The following is a 12288-nucleotide window of genomic DNA, read 5'->3' on the forward strand; positions in this document are numbered from 1 at the left end:
GTGCCTCCAACAGAGAGCAGCCCAGGGTTCTGATAGAATCACTTAGTCTGTCATCCCTGGGTGTTTTTCCAAACCCGTGCTGCAAGGGAAAGCTAGGAGTATGTCTGGAAACGATGAAAAACAGAGGGCCTCCCATGGATTTGGAGTTAATTAGCCAACGTCTCCCAACCTGGTTAAACCTGCACCCAGAAACTGCATGGAGTCTCTTTTCCTACTACATAACACACACAAAGAGCGTGTTCTGTTACCCTGTGTATTGGGAGGTTTCTACAACTGTCAGCAGTGCCTGGGTTGTAATTAAAAAAATTAAGCTATATTTTCTGAGTGTTCTCTCAGGCTGGGTTGCAAGGGAACCTGGAGATGTGCTGGAAAGCCAAGCAGGAGCTATTTCCCCCCATGGGCAGTAGTGGGAAGTATCTGACCTCCCACAACTTAGGACCACCTGTACCCCTGAAACATGCGTGGAGTTTAACCATCTCAATGAGACACAAAATATGGTTCTGTTATCCTTGCGTGTGCGGTGGTTCCTACAAGGGTCTGCAGTGCCTGTGTTCCATTAGAACCACTAGCTTATATCTTCTGAGGGTTTTCCAGGGCGGGCTGTGAGGGAAAGCTTGGGGTCGGCTGGAAGTCAAGTAGCAACAAGTGCCTAGAGATTGACTGTAGAGGGTAATGAGCGGACTTCTCAATAAACGGGATTCCTGTGCCCCCAGGAATCTGTGTGGTGTTGGGTTTCTACACCTCCCCAAGCAAAGACGTGTTCCGGAATTTTGAGTGTGTTGGGTACCTCCAACCGACCAGCAGCGACGGGGTTCTGAATAGAATCACTAATATTGTCATATTTAGGTGTTTTCTTAGGCCGGGCTGCAAGGGAAATTTGGGATATAGTCTGGAAAGCGGAGAAGTAGAAAGTGCCGCCCAATGGCAGTGGAGGTAATTAGGCGACATCTCCAAACCTGAGAACATCTGTACAGACAGAAAAATGCCTGGAGTGTATTTTCCTTAACCGTTATACACACAAGATGTGTTCCGCTATCCTGAGTGTGGGAGGTTTCTACACTGTGAACAGCGCTGGGATATAATAGCACCAGTATTTCTTTTCCGTGATTATTTTCACAGGCCTGGCTGCGAGGTAACTGTGGGTTCGGCTGAAATTCGTAGAAGCAACAAGTTACTACCCCATGAAATTTTGAGGTATTTTTCCGACGTTCCCACAGCCTTGGAACACCTGTGCCCCCCGAAACATGCGTGGAGATTGTTTACCCATTTCCATCAGACCACAAAGTTTTCTTCTGTTATCCTAGGTGTGGGATGTTTCCTACAACGGTAGGTAGCGACTGGGTTCCAATACAACCAATAACATATTATCCCTGAGTGTTACCCAGGCCGGGCTCTGAAGGAAAGCTAGGGATGGTATGGAATCCAAGTAGCAGCGAGTGACCCTAGATGGACTATGGATGTAATTAGCAGACGTCTCCCTAACAGGGAAATCATGTGCCCCCAGCAGTGAAGTGTGCAGTGGGGCAATCAGCACTCCCCCAAAAAAAGCCGTGTCCCGAATCGTGAGTGTTTGGAGGTTCCTCCAACAGAAGCAGCGCCCTGGTTCTGACAGAATGTCTTACATTTTTAATCCCTGGGTGTTTTCCAAGGTCGGGCTGCAAGGGAATGCTAGGATAGGGCTGGAAATCGAAGTGAAGTGAAGTGTCTCCACATTGGCAGTGGAGGGTAATTAGCCAACATCTCCCCATCCTGGGAACACATGCACCCAGAAACATGCCTTTAGTGTGTTTTTCCTACTCCATCAACACCACAAAGAGTATTCTGTTTTACTTAGTATGTTGAGGTTTCTACAAACTGTCAGGATCGCCTGGGTTCTAATAGAACTGTAGCTTTCTTCCCTGAGTGTTTCCGAGACAGGGCTTGAGAGTGAAATCTGGGGAATTGGCTGAAAATCCAAGAAGCAGCGAGTGAGTGCCCCAAGATGCACTGTGGAGGAAATTAAAACTGACTTCTCAATAACAGGGAAATACTTGTGCCCCCAGCCATGTGTGTGGAGTGGGGCTTCACAAACTCACAATCAAAGCCGTGTTTGGGAATCCTGTGTTTGTGGAGGTTCCTGCAACAGACAGCAGCGCCGGGGGTTCTATAGAATTACTTAGTTTTGTCATCCCTGGGTGTTTTCATAACCGGTGCAGCAAGGGAAAGCTGGGAAAATGGCTGGAAAACGAAGAAAATCAGAGTGCATACCCATGGCAGTGGAGGTAATTAGCCAACATCTCATATACTGGGAACACCTGCACCCCATAAACATGCCTTAATGTGTTTTCCTACTCCATCACACACACAAAGGAGTGTTCTATTTTCCTTAGTGTGGGGGAGGTTTCTAAAACTTTCAGGAGCAATTTTGTTCTAACAGAAACTGTAGCTTTATTCCCTGAGTTTTTCCCAGGCCGGGCTGCGAGGAAACGCTGGGGGGTAGGGCTGGAATGCAAGCAACTGCAAGGGCCTCCCCATGGACATTGGAGTTAATTATAAGAACTTCCACAACCTAAGAACGCCTTTACCACCTTGAAACAGCGTGGAGTTAGTTTACCCATCTCTATCAGACACTCGAAGAATTGTTCTGTTACCCTGAGTGTGGGGAAGTTCCTACAACTGTCTGCAGCACCTGGGTTCCTATAGAACCCTAGCTTACTTGCCCTGAGTGTTTTCAAAGGCCGGGGCTGCGAGTGAAATTCTGGGGGATTGGCTGAAAAGCCAAGAAGCAGCGAGTGCCCCAAGACGCACTGTGGATGTAATTAGCGGACTTCTCCCTAAGAGGGACAAATCTGTGACCCCATCCTTCTGCGTGGATTGGGGCTCCACAACTCCCAACATGCAAAGACATGTTCCAGAATCCATGAGGTTTTGGAGGATCCCCAACAGACAGCAACGCCGGGGTACTGATAAAATCTATTATTTTTCATCCCTGAGTGTTTCACTAGGTCCGGGCTACAAGGGAAAGCTGGAGTTGGGCTTGAAACGAAGAGAAGAAGACAGTGACTCCCATGAGCATCGAAGGAAAACTAGCCGACATCTCCCAACCTGGGAAAACCTGGATCCCCCAAAAAATGCCTGGAGTGTGTTTTCCTACTCCATCACACACAGAAAGTTGTGTTCTGTTATCCTGAGTGTTCGAAGGTTTCCACAATTGTCCTCAGCGCATGGGTTCTAATCGCACAGTAGCTTCATTTCACTCTGTGTTACCCCCAGGCTGGGCTGCAAGGGAATCCTGGGGTTGGGCTGGAAGTCCAAGTAGGCAGAGAGTGCCACGAGATGGACTTTAGAGGTAATTAGCGGAATTCTCCCTAACAGGTAAAAACTTGTGCCCACAGCCATGTGTGTGGTGTGGGGCTTTCACAACTCACACAAGCAAAGCCTTCTTTGGGAATCCTGTGTGTTTGGAGGTCCCTCCAACAGACAGCAGCGCCAGGGTTCTTATACCATCACTTAGTCTGTCATCCCTGGGTCTTTTCCTAACTCGGGCTGCAAGGGAAACCTGGGAGTAGGGATGGGAAAAACCAATAAAACAGAGTGCCTCCCCATGGTCTCTGGAGATAATTAGCCAACGTATCACAACCTGGTTAAACTGCACCCAGAAACATGCATGGAGTGTGTTTTCCTACTACATAACACACACAAAGAAGTGTTCTGTTACCCTGTGTATTGGACGTTTCTAAACTGTCAGCAGCGCCTGGGTTCTAATTAAAATTTAAGCTACATTTTCTGAGTGTTCTCTCAAGCTGGGTTGCAAGGGAATTTGGGGATGGGCTGGAAAGCCAAGCATTAGCGATTTCCTCCCCATGGACAGTAGTGGGAAGTATCTGACCTCCCACATATTAGGAACACCTGTACCCCCTGAAACATGCGTGGAGGTTTTACCATCTCAGTCAGACACAAACATAGTTCTGTTTCCTTCGTGTGCGGTGGTTTCTACAACGGTCTGCAGTGCCTGCGTTCCCTTAGATAACTAGCTTATTTCCTCTGAGTGTCTTCCAGGGCCGGCTACGGGGGGAAAGATGGGGGTTCGGCTGGAAAGCCAAGTAATCAACAGTGCCTAGAGATTGACTGTAGAGGTAATTAGCGGACTTGTCATAAACAGGGAATTCCTGTGCCCACAGACATCTGTGTGGTGTGGGGCTCCAAACCTCCCACAAGCAAAGCGGTGTTCCGAAATTTTGAGTGTGTTGGGTACCTCCAACCGACAGCAGCGACGAGGTCTGAATAGAATCACTAATTATTTCATATATAGGTTAATACTTAGGCCGGGCTGCAAGGGATATTTGGGAGTTGGTCTGGAAAGTGAAGAAGTAGAGAGTGCCTCCCCAATGGCATTGGAGGTAATTAGGCGACATCTCCAAACCTGGGAACAGCTGTACCCCCAGAAACATGCCTGAAGTGTATTTCCTAAACAATCCTACATAAAAAGATATGTTCCGCTCTCCTGAGTGTGTGGAGGTTTCTACAAACTGTGAACAGCGACGGGATATAACAGCACCAGTATTTTCTTTTCCGTGATTGTTTTCACAGGCCTGGCTGCGAGGTAAGCTGTGGGTTGGCTGAAATTCGTAGAAGCAGCAAGTTACTCCCCATGAAAATTTGAGGTATTTTTCCGACGTCCCACAGCCTTGGAAAACCGTGCCCCCCAAAAACATGCGTGGAGTTTGTTTACCCATCTCCATCAGACCCACAAAAATTTTTTCTGTTTTCCTAGGTGTGGGATGTTTCCTACAAGTTAGGTAACTACTGAGTTCCTATAAACCCAATAGCATATTATCCTGAGAGTGGTTTACCCAGGCCGGGCTGTGAGGGAAAGCTGGGGGTTTGTATGGAAAGCCAGTAGCAGCGAGTGCCCCTAGATGGACTATGGATGTAATTAGCAGACTTCTCCCTAACAGGGAGTATCATGGTGCCCCCAACAGTGTGTGTGCAGTGGGGCTTCAACAATCCCCCCAACAAAGCCGTGTTCTGGAATCGTAATGTTTGGAAGTTACTCCAACAGACAGCAGCGCCCTGGTTCTGATAGAATGTCTTAGATTTGTAATCCCTGCGTGTTTCCACGTTCGGGCCTGCAAGGGAATGCTAAGATTAGGGCTGGAAATCGAAGTGAAGGGAGTGCTTCCCCATGGGCAATGGAGGTAATTAGACAACATCTCCCATCCGGGGAAACACCTGCACCCAGATATATGATTTAGTGTATTTTCCTACTCCATCACACACACAAGGATTATCCTGTTTTCCTTAGAGTGTTGAGGTTTCTACAAATGTCAGGATCGCCTGGGTTCTAATAGAAACTGTAGCTTTCCTTCCCTGAGTGTTTTCCGAGACCGGGCTGAGAGTGAAATCTGGGGATTGGCTGAAAATCCAAGAAGCAGTGAGTGCCCCAAGATGCACTGTGGAGGAAATTAACTGACCTTCTCAATAACAGGGAAATACTGGGCCCCCAGCCATGTGTGTGGAGTGGGGCTTCACAACTCCCCAATCAAAGCCGTGTTTGGGAATCCTGTGGTGTGTGGAGGTTCCTGCAACTGACAGCAGCGCCGTGGTTCTGATAGAATGTTTTAGTTTGTCTTCCCTGGGTGTTTTCCTAACCCGTGCAGCAAGGGAAAGCTGGGAGTAGGGCTGGAAAACGAAGAAAACCAGAGTGCCTCCCCATGGGCAGTGGAGGTAATTAGACAAATCTCCCATCCTGGGAACACCTGCACCCCAGAAACATGCCTTTAGTGTGTTTTCCTACTCCATCACACACAAAGAAGTGTTCTATTTCCTTAGTGTGGGAAGGTTTCTACAACTTTCAGGAGCAACTTTGTTCTAACAGAACCTGTAGATTTTATTCCCTGAGTTTTTCCCAGGCAGGGCTGCGAGGAAACGCTGGGGTAGGGCTGGAATTCCAAGCATCAGCAAGGGCCTCCCCATGGACAATGGAGGTAATTATATGAACTTCCACAACCTAAGAACGCCTTTACCACCTGAAACATGCGTGGAGTTAGTTTACCCATCTCTATCAGACACTCGACGAATTGTTCTGTTATCCTGAGTGGGGAGTTTCCTAAAACTGTCTGCAGCACCTGGGTTCCTATAGAGCTCTAGCTTACTTTCCCTGAGTGTTTTCAAAGGACAGGCTGCGTGTGAATTCTGGGGGATTGCCTGAAAATCCAAGAAGCAAACAGTGCCCCAAGACGCACTGTGGAGGTAAGTAGCGGACTTTCCCTAACAGGGACAAGTCTGTGACCCCATCCTTCTGCGTGGATTGGGGCTCCACAACTCCAAACATGCAAAGACTTGTTCCAGAATCCTGGGGGTTTGGAGGATCCTCCAACAGAAAGCAACGCCGGGGAACTGATAGAATCATTTATTTTTCATCCCTGGGTGTTTCACTAGTCCGGGCTACAAGGGAAAGCTTGGATTTGGGCTTGAAAACGAAGAAGAAGACAGTGACTCCCCATGAGCAGTGAAGGAAACTAGCCGATATCTCCCAACCTGGGAAAACCTGGATCCCCAGAAAAATGCCTGGCATGTGTTTTCCTACTCCATCACACACAGAAAGATGTGTTCTGTTATACTGAGTGTTCGAAGGTTTCCACAATTTTCAGCATCGCATGGGTTCTAATAGGACCTGTAGCTTTTCTCTCTGTGTTACACCAGGCCGTGTTGCAAGGGAAACCTGGGGGTTGGGCTGGAAATCCATGTAGCAGGGAGTGCCCCGAGATTGAATGTAGAGGGAATTAGCGAACTTCTCCCTAACAGGGAAAAACTTGTGCCCCCAGCCATGTGTTTGATGTGGGGCTTCACAACTCACCCAAGCAAAGCCATTTTTGGGAATCCTGTGTGTTTGGAAGTGCCTCCAACAGACAGCAGCCCCAGGGTTCTGATAGAATCACTTAGTCTGTCATCCCTGGGTGTTTTCCAAACCCGTGCTGCAAGGGAAAGCTAGGAGTAGGTCTGGAAACGATGAAAAACAGAGTGCCTCCCATGGATTTTGGAGTTAATTAGCCAACGTCTCCCAACCTGGTTAAACCTGCACCACAGAAACATGCATGGAGTCTTTTTCCTACTACATAACACACACAAAGACGTTTCTGTTACCCTGTGTATTGGGAGGGGTTTCTACAACTGTCAGCAGCAGCGCCTGGGTTGTAATTAAAATTAAGCTATATTTTCTGAGTGTTCTCTCAGGCTGGGTTGCAAGGGAACCTGGAGATGTGCTGGAAAGCCAAGCAGGAGCTATTTCCCCCCATGGGCAGTAGTGGGAAGTATCTACCTCCCACAACTTAGGACCACCTGTACCCCCTGAAACATGCGTGGAGGTTTACCATCTCAATGAGACACAAAAATATGTTCTGTTATCCTGCGTGTGCGGTGGTTCCTACAAGGGTCTGCAGTGCCTGTGTTCCATTAGAACCACTAGCTTATATCTTCTGAGTGTTTTCCAGGGCGGGCTGTGAGGGAAAGCTTGGGGTTCGGCTGGAAAGTCAAGTAGCAACAAGTGCCTAGAGATTGACTGTAGAGGTAATGAGCGGACTTCTCATAAACAGGGAATTCCTGTGCCCCCAGGCATCTGTGTGGTGTTGGGTTCTACACCTCCCCAAGCAAAGACGTGTTCCGGAATTTGAGTGTGTTGGGTACCTCCAACCGACAGCAGCGACGGGGTTCTGAATAGAATCACTAATATTGTCATATTTAGGTGTTTTCTTAGGCCGGGCTGCAAGGGAAATTTGGGAGATAGTCTGGAAAGCGGAGAAGTAGAAAGTGCCTCCCCAATGGCAGTGGAGGTAATTAGGCGACATCTCCAAACCTGAGAACAGCTGTACAGACAGAAAAATGCCTGGAGTGTATTTTCCTTAACCGTCATACACACAAAGATGTGTTCCGCTATCCTGAGTGTGGGGAGGTTTCTACACCTGTGAACAGCGCCTGGGATATAATAGCACCAGTATTTTCTTTTCCGTGATTATTTTCACAGGCCTGGCTGCGAGGTAAACTGTGGGTTCGGCTGAAATTCGTAGAAGCAACAAGTTACTCCCCATGAAATTTTGGTATTTTTCCGACGTCCCACAGCCTTGGAAACCTGTGCCCCCCGAAACATGCGTGGAGATTGTTTACCATTTCCATCAGACCCACAAAGTTTTCTTCTGTTATCCTAGGTGTGGGATGTTTCCTACAACGGTAGGTAGCGACTGGGTTCCAATACAACCAATAACATATTATCCCTGAGTGTTTACCCAGGCCGGGCTCTGAAGGAAAGCTAGGGATGGTATGGAAATCCAAGTAGCAGCGAGTGACCCTAGATGGACTATGGATGTAATTAGCAGAGTCTCCCTAACAGGGAAAATCATGTGCCCCCAGCAGTGAGTGTGCAGTGGGGCATCAGCACTCCCCCCAAAAAAGCCGTGTTCCCGAATCGTGAGTGTTTGGAGGTTCCTCCAACAGAAAGCAGCGCCCTGGTTCTGACAGAATGTCTTACATTTTTAATCCCGGGTGTTTTCCAAGGTCGGGCTGCAAGGGAATGCTAGGATTAGGGCTGGAAATCGAAGTGAAGTGAGTGTCTCCACATTGGCAGTGGAGGTAATTAGCCAACATCTCCCATCCTGGGAACACCTGCACCCCAGAAACATGCCTTTAGTGTGTTTTCCTACTCCATCACACACAAAAGAGTATTCTGTTTTACTTAGTATGTTGAGGTTTCTACAACTGTCAGGATCGCCTGGGTTCTAATAGAACTTGTAGCTTTCCTTCCCTGAGTGTTTCCGAGACGGGCTGAGAGTGAAATCTGGGGAATTGGCTGAAAATCCAAGAAGCAGTGAGTGCCCCAAGATGCACTGTGGAGGAAATTAACTGACTTCCATAACAGGGAAATACTTGTGCCCCCAGCCATGTGTGTGGAGTGGGGCTTCACAACTCCCCAATCAAAGCCGTGTTTGGGAATCCTGTGTGTGGGAGGTTCCTGCAACAACAGCAGCGCCGGGGTTCTCATAGAATACTTAGTTTGTCATCCCTGGGTGTTTTCCTAACCCGTGCAGCAAGGGAAAGCTGGGATGGCTGGAAAACGAAGAAAATCAGAGTGCCTCCCATGGGCAGTGGAGGTAATTAGACAAATCTCCCATCCTGGGAACACCTGCACCCCAAAACATGCCTTAGTGTGTTTTCCTACTCCATCACACACACAAAGAAGTGTTCTATTTTCCTTAGTGTGGGGAAGGTTTCTACAACTTCAGGAGCAACTTTGTTCTAACAGAAACTGTAGATTTTATTCCCTGAGTTTTTCCCAGGCAGGGCTGCGAGGAAACGCTGGGGGTAGGGCTGGAATTCAAGCAAGCAAGGGCCTCCCCATGGACAATGGAGTAATTATAGAACTTCCACAACCTAAGAACGCCTTTACCACCTGAAACATGCGTGGATTTAGTTTACCCATCTATCAGACACTCGACGAATTGTTCTGTTATCCTGAGTGTGGGGAGTTCCTAAACTGTCTGCAGCACCTGGGTTCCTATAGAGCTCTAGCTTACTTTCCCTGAGTGTTTTTCAAAGGACAGGCTGCGTGTGAATTCTGGGGGATTGCCTGAAAATCCAAGAAGCAAACAGTGCCCCAAGCACTGTGGAGGTAAGTAGCGGACTTCTCCCTAACAGGGACAAGTCTGTGACCCCATCCTTCTGCGTGGATTGGGGCTCCACAACTCCAAACATGCAAAGACTTGTTCCAGAATCCTGGGGGTTTGGAGGATCCTCCAACAGAAGCAACGCCGGGGAACTGATAAATCATTTATTTTTCATCCCTGGGTGTTTCACTAGTCCGGGCTACAGGGAAAGCTTGGATTTGGGCTTGAAAACGAAGAAGAAGACAGTGACTCCCCATGAGCATGAAGGAAACTAGCCGATATCTCCCAACCTGGGAAACCTGGATCCCCAAAAAATGCTGGCATGTGTTTTCCTACTCCATCACACACAGAAAGATGTGTTCTGTTATACTGAGTGTTCGAAGGTTTCCACAATTTCAGCATCGCATGGGTTCCTAGGACCGTAGCTTCTTTTCTCTCTGTGTTACACCAGGCGTGCTGCAAGGGAAACCGGGGGTTGGGCTGGAAATCCAATGTAGCAGGGAGTGCCCCGAGATGAAGTAGAGGGAAATTAGCGAACTTCTCCCTAACAGGAAAACTTGTGCCCCAGCCATGTGTTGATGTGGGGCTTCACAACTCACCAAGCAAAGCCATTTTGGGAATCCTGTGTGTTTGGAAGTGCCTCCAACAGACAGCAGCCCCAGGGTTCTGATAGAATCACTTAGTCTGTCTCCCTGGGTGTTTTCCTAACCCGTGCTGCAAGGGAAAGCTAGGAGTAGGTCTGGAAACGATGAAAAACAGAGTGCCTCCCCATGGTTTGGAGATAATTAGCCAACGTCTCCCAACCTGGTTAAACCTGCACCACAGAAACATGCATGGAGTCTCTTTTCCTACTACATAACACACACAAAGACGTGTTTCTGTTACCCTGTGTATTGGGAGGTTTTACAACTGTCAGCAGCGCCTGGGTTGTAATTAAAAATTTAAGCTATATTTTCTGAGTGTTCTCTCAGGCTGGGTTGCAAGGGAACCTGGAGATGTGCTGGAAAGCCAAGCAGGAGCTATTTCCCCCCATGGGCAGTAGTGGGAAGTATCTTACCTCCCACAATTAGGACCACCTGTACCCCTGAAACATGCGTGGAGGTTTACATCTCAATGAGACACAAAAATGTTCTGTTATCCTGCGTGTGCGGTGGTTCCTACAAGGGTCTGCAGTGCCTGTGTTCCATTAGAACCACTAGCTTATATCTTCTGAGTGTTTTCCAGGGCGGGCTGTGAGGGAAAGCTTGGGGTTCGGCGGTGGAAAGTCAAGTAGCAAACAAGTGCCTAGAGATTGACTGTAGAGGTAAAGCGGACTTCTCATAAACAGGGAATTCCTGTGCCCCCAGGCATTGTGTGGTGTTGGGTTCTACACCTCCCCAAGCAAAGACGTGTTCCGAAATTTTGAGTGTGTTGGGTACCTCCAACCGACAGCAGCGACGGGTTCTGAATAGAATCACTAATATTGTCTATTTAGTGTTTTACTTAGGCCGGGCTGCAAGGGGAATTTGGGAGTTAGTCTGGAAAGCGGAGAGGAGTAGAAAGTGCCTCCCAATGGCAGTGGAGGTAATTAGGCGACATCTCCAAACCTGAGAACAGCTGTACCAGAAAAAAGCCTGGAGTGTATTTTTTAAACAAGTCATACACAAAAAGATGTGTTCCGCTATCCTGAGTGTGGGAGGTTTCTACACTGTGAACAGCGCCTGGGATATAATAGCACCAGTATTTTCTTTTCCGTGATTATTTTCACAGGCCTGGCTGCGAGGGTAAACTGTGGGTTCGGGGCTGAAATTCGTAGAAGCAACAAGTACTCCCATGAAAATTTTGAGGTATTTTTCCGACGTCCCACAGCCTTGGAAACACCTGTGCCCCCCGAAACATGCGTGGAGATTGTTTACCCATTTCCATCAGACCCACAAATTTTTTCTTCGTTATCCTAGGTGTGGGATGTTTCCTACAACGGTAGGTAGCGACTGGGTTCCAATACAACCAATAACATATTATCCCTGAGTGTTTTACCCAGGCCGGGCTGAAGGAAAGCTAGGGATGGGTATGGAAATCCAAGTAGCAGCGAGTGACCCTAGATGGACTATGGATGTAATTAGCAGAAGTTCCCTAACAGGGAATCATGTGCCCCCAGCAGTGTGTGTGCAGTGGGGCATCACACTCCCCCCAAAAAGCCGTGTTCCCGAATCGTGAGTGTTGGAGGTTCCTCCAACAGAAAGCAGCGCCCTGGTTCTGAGAATGTCTTACATTTTTAATCCTGGTTTTCCAAGGTCGGGCTGCAAGGGAAATGCTAAGATTAGGGCTGGAAATCGAAGGAAGTGAGGGAGTCTTCCACATTGGCATGGAGGTAATTAGCCAACATCTCCCATCCTGGGAACACCTGCACCCCAGAAATGATTTAGTGTTTTCCTTACTCCATCACACACACAAAAGGTATTCCTGTTTTACTTAGTATGTTGAGGTTTCACAAATGTCAGGATCGCCGGGTTCTAATAGGAACTTGTAGCTTCCCTTCCCTGGAGTGTTTTCCGAGACCGGGATGAGAGTGAAATCGGGGAATGGCTGAAAATCCAAGAGCAGTGAGTGCCCCAAGATGCACTGTGGAGGAAATTAACATGACTTCTCAATAACAGGGAAAACTTGGGCCCCC

The sequence above is a fragment of the Camelus ferus genome, chromosome 36, assembly GCF_009834535.1.
Source record: "Camelus ferus isolate YT-003-E chromosome 36, BCGSAC_Cfer_1.0, whole genome shotgun sequence".
Taxonomy (NCBI): domain Eukaryota; kingdom Metazoa; phylum Chordata; class Mammalia; order Artiodactyla; family Camelidae; genus Camelus; species Camelus ferus.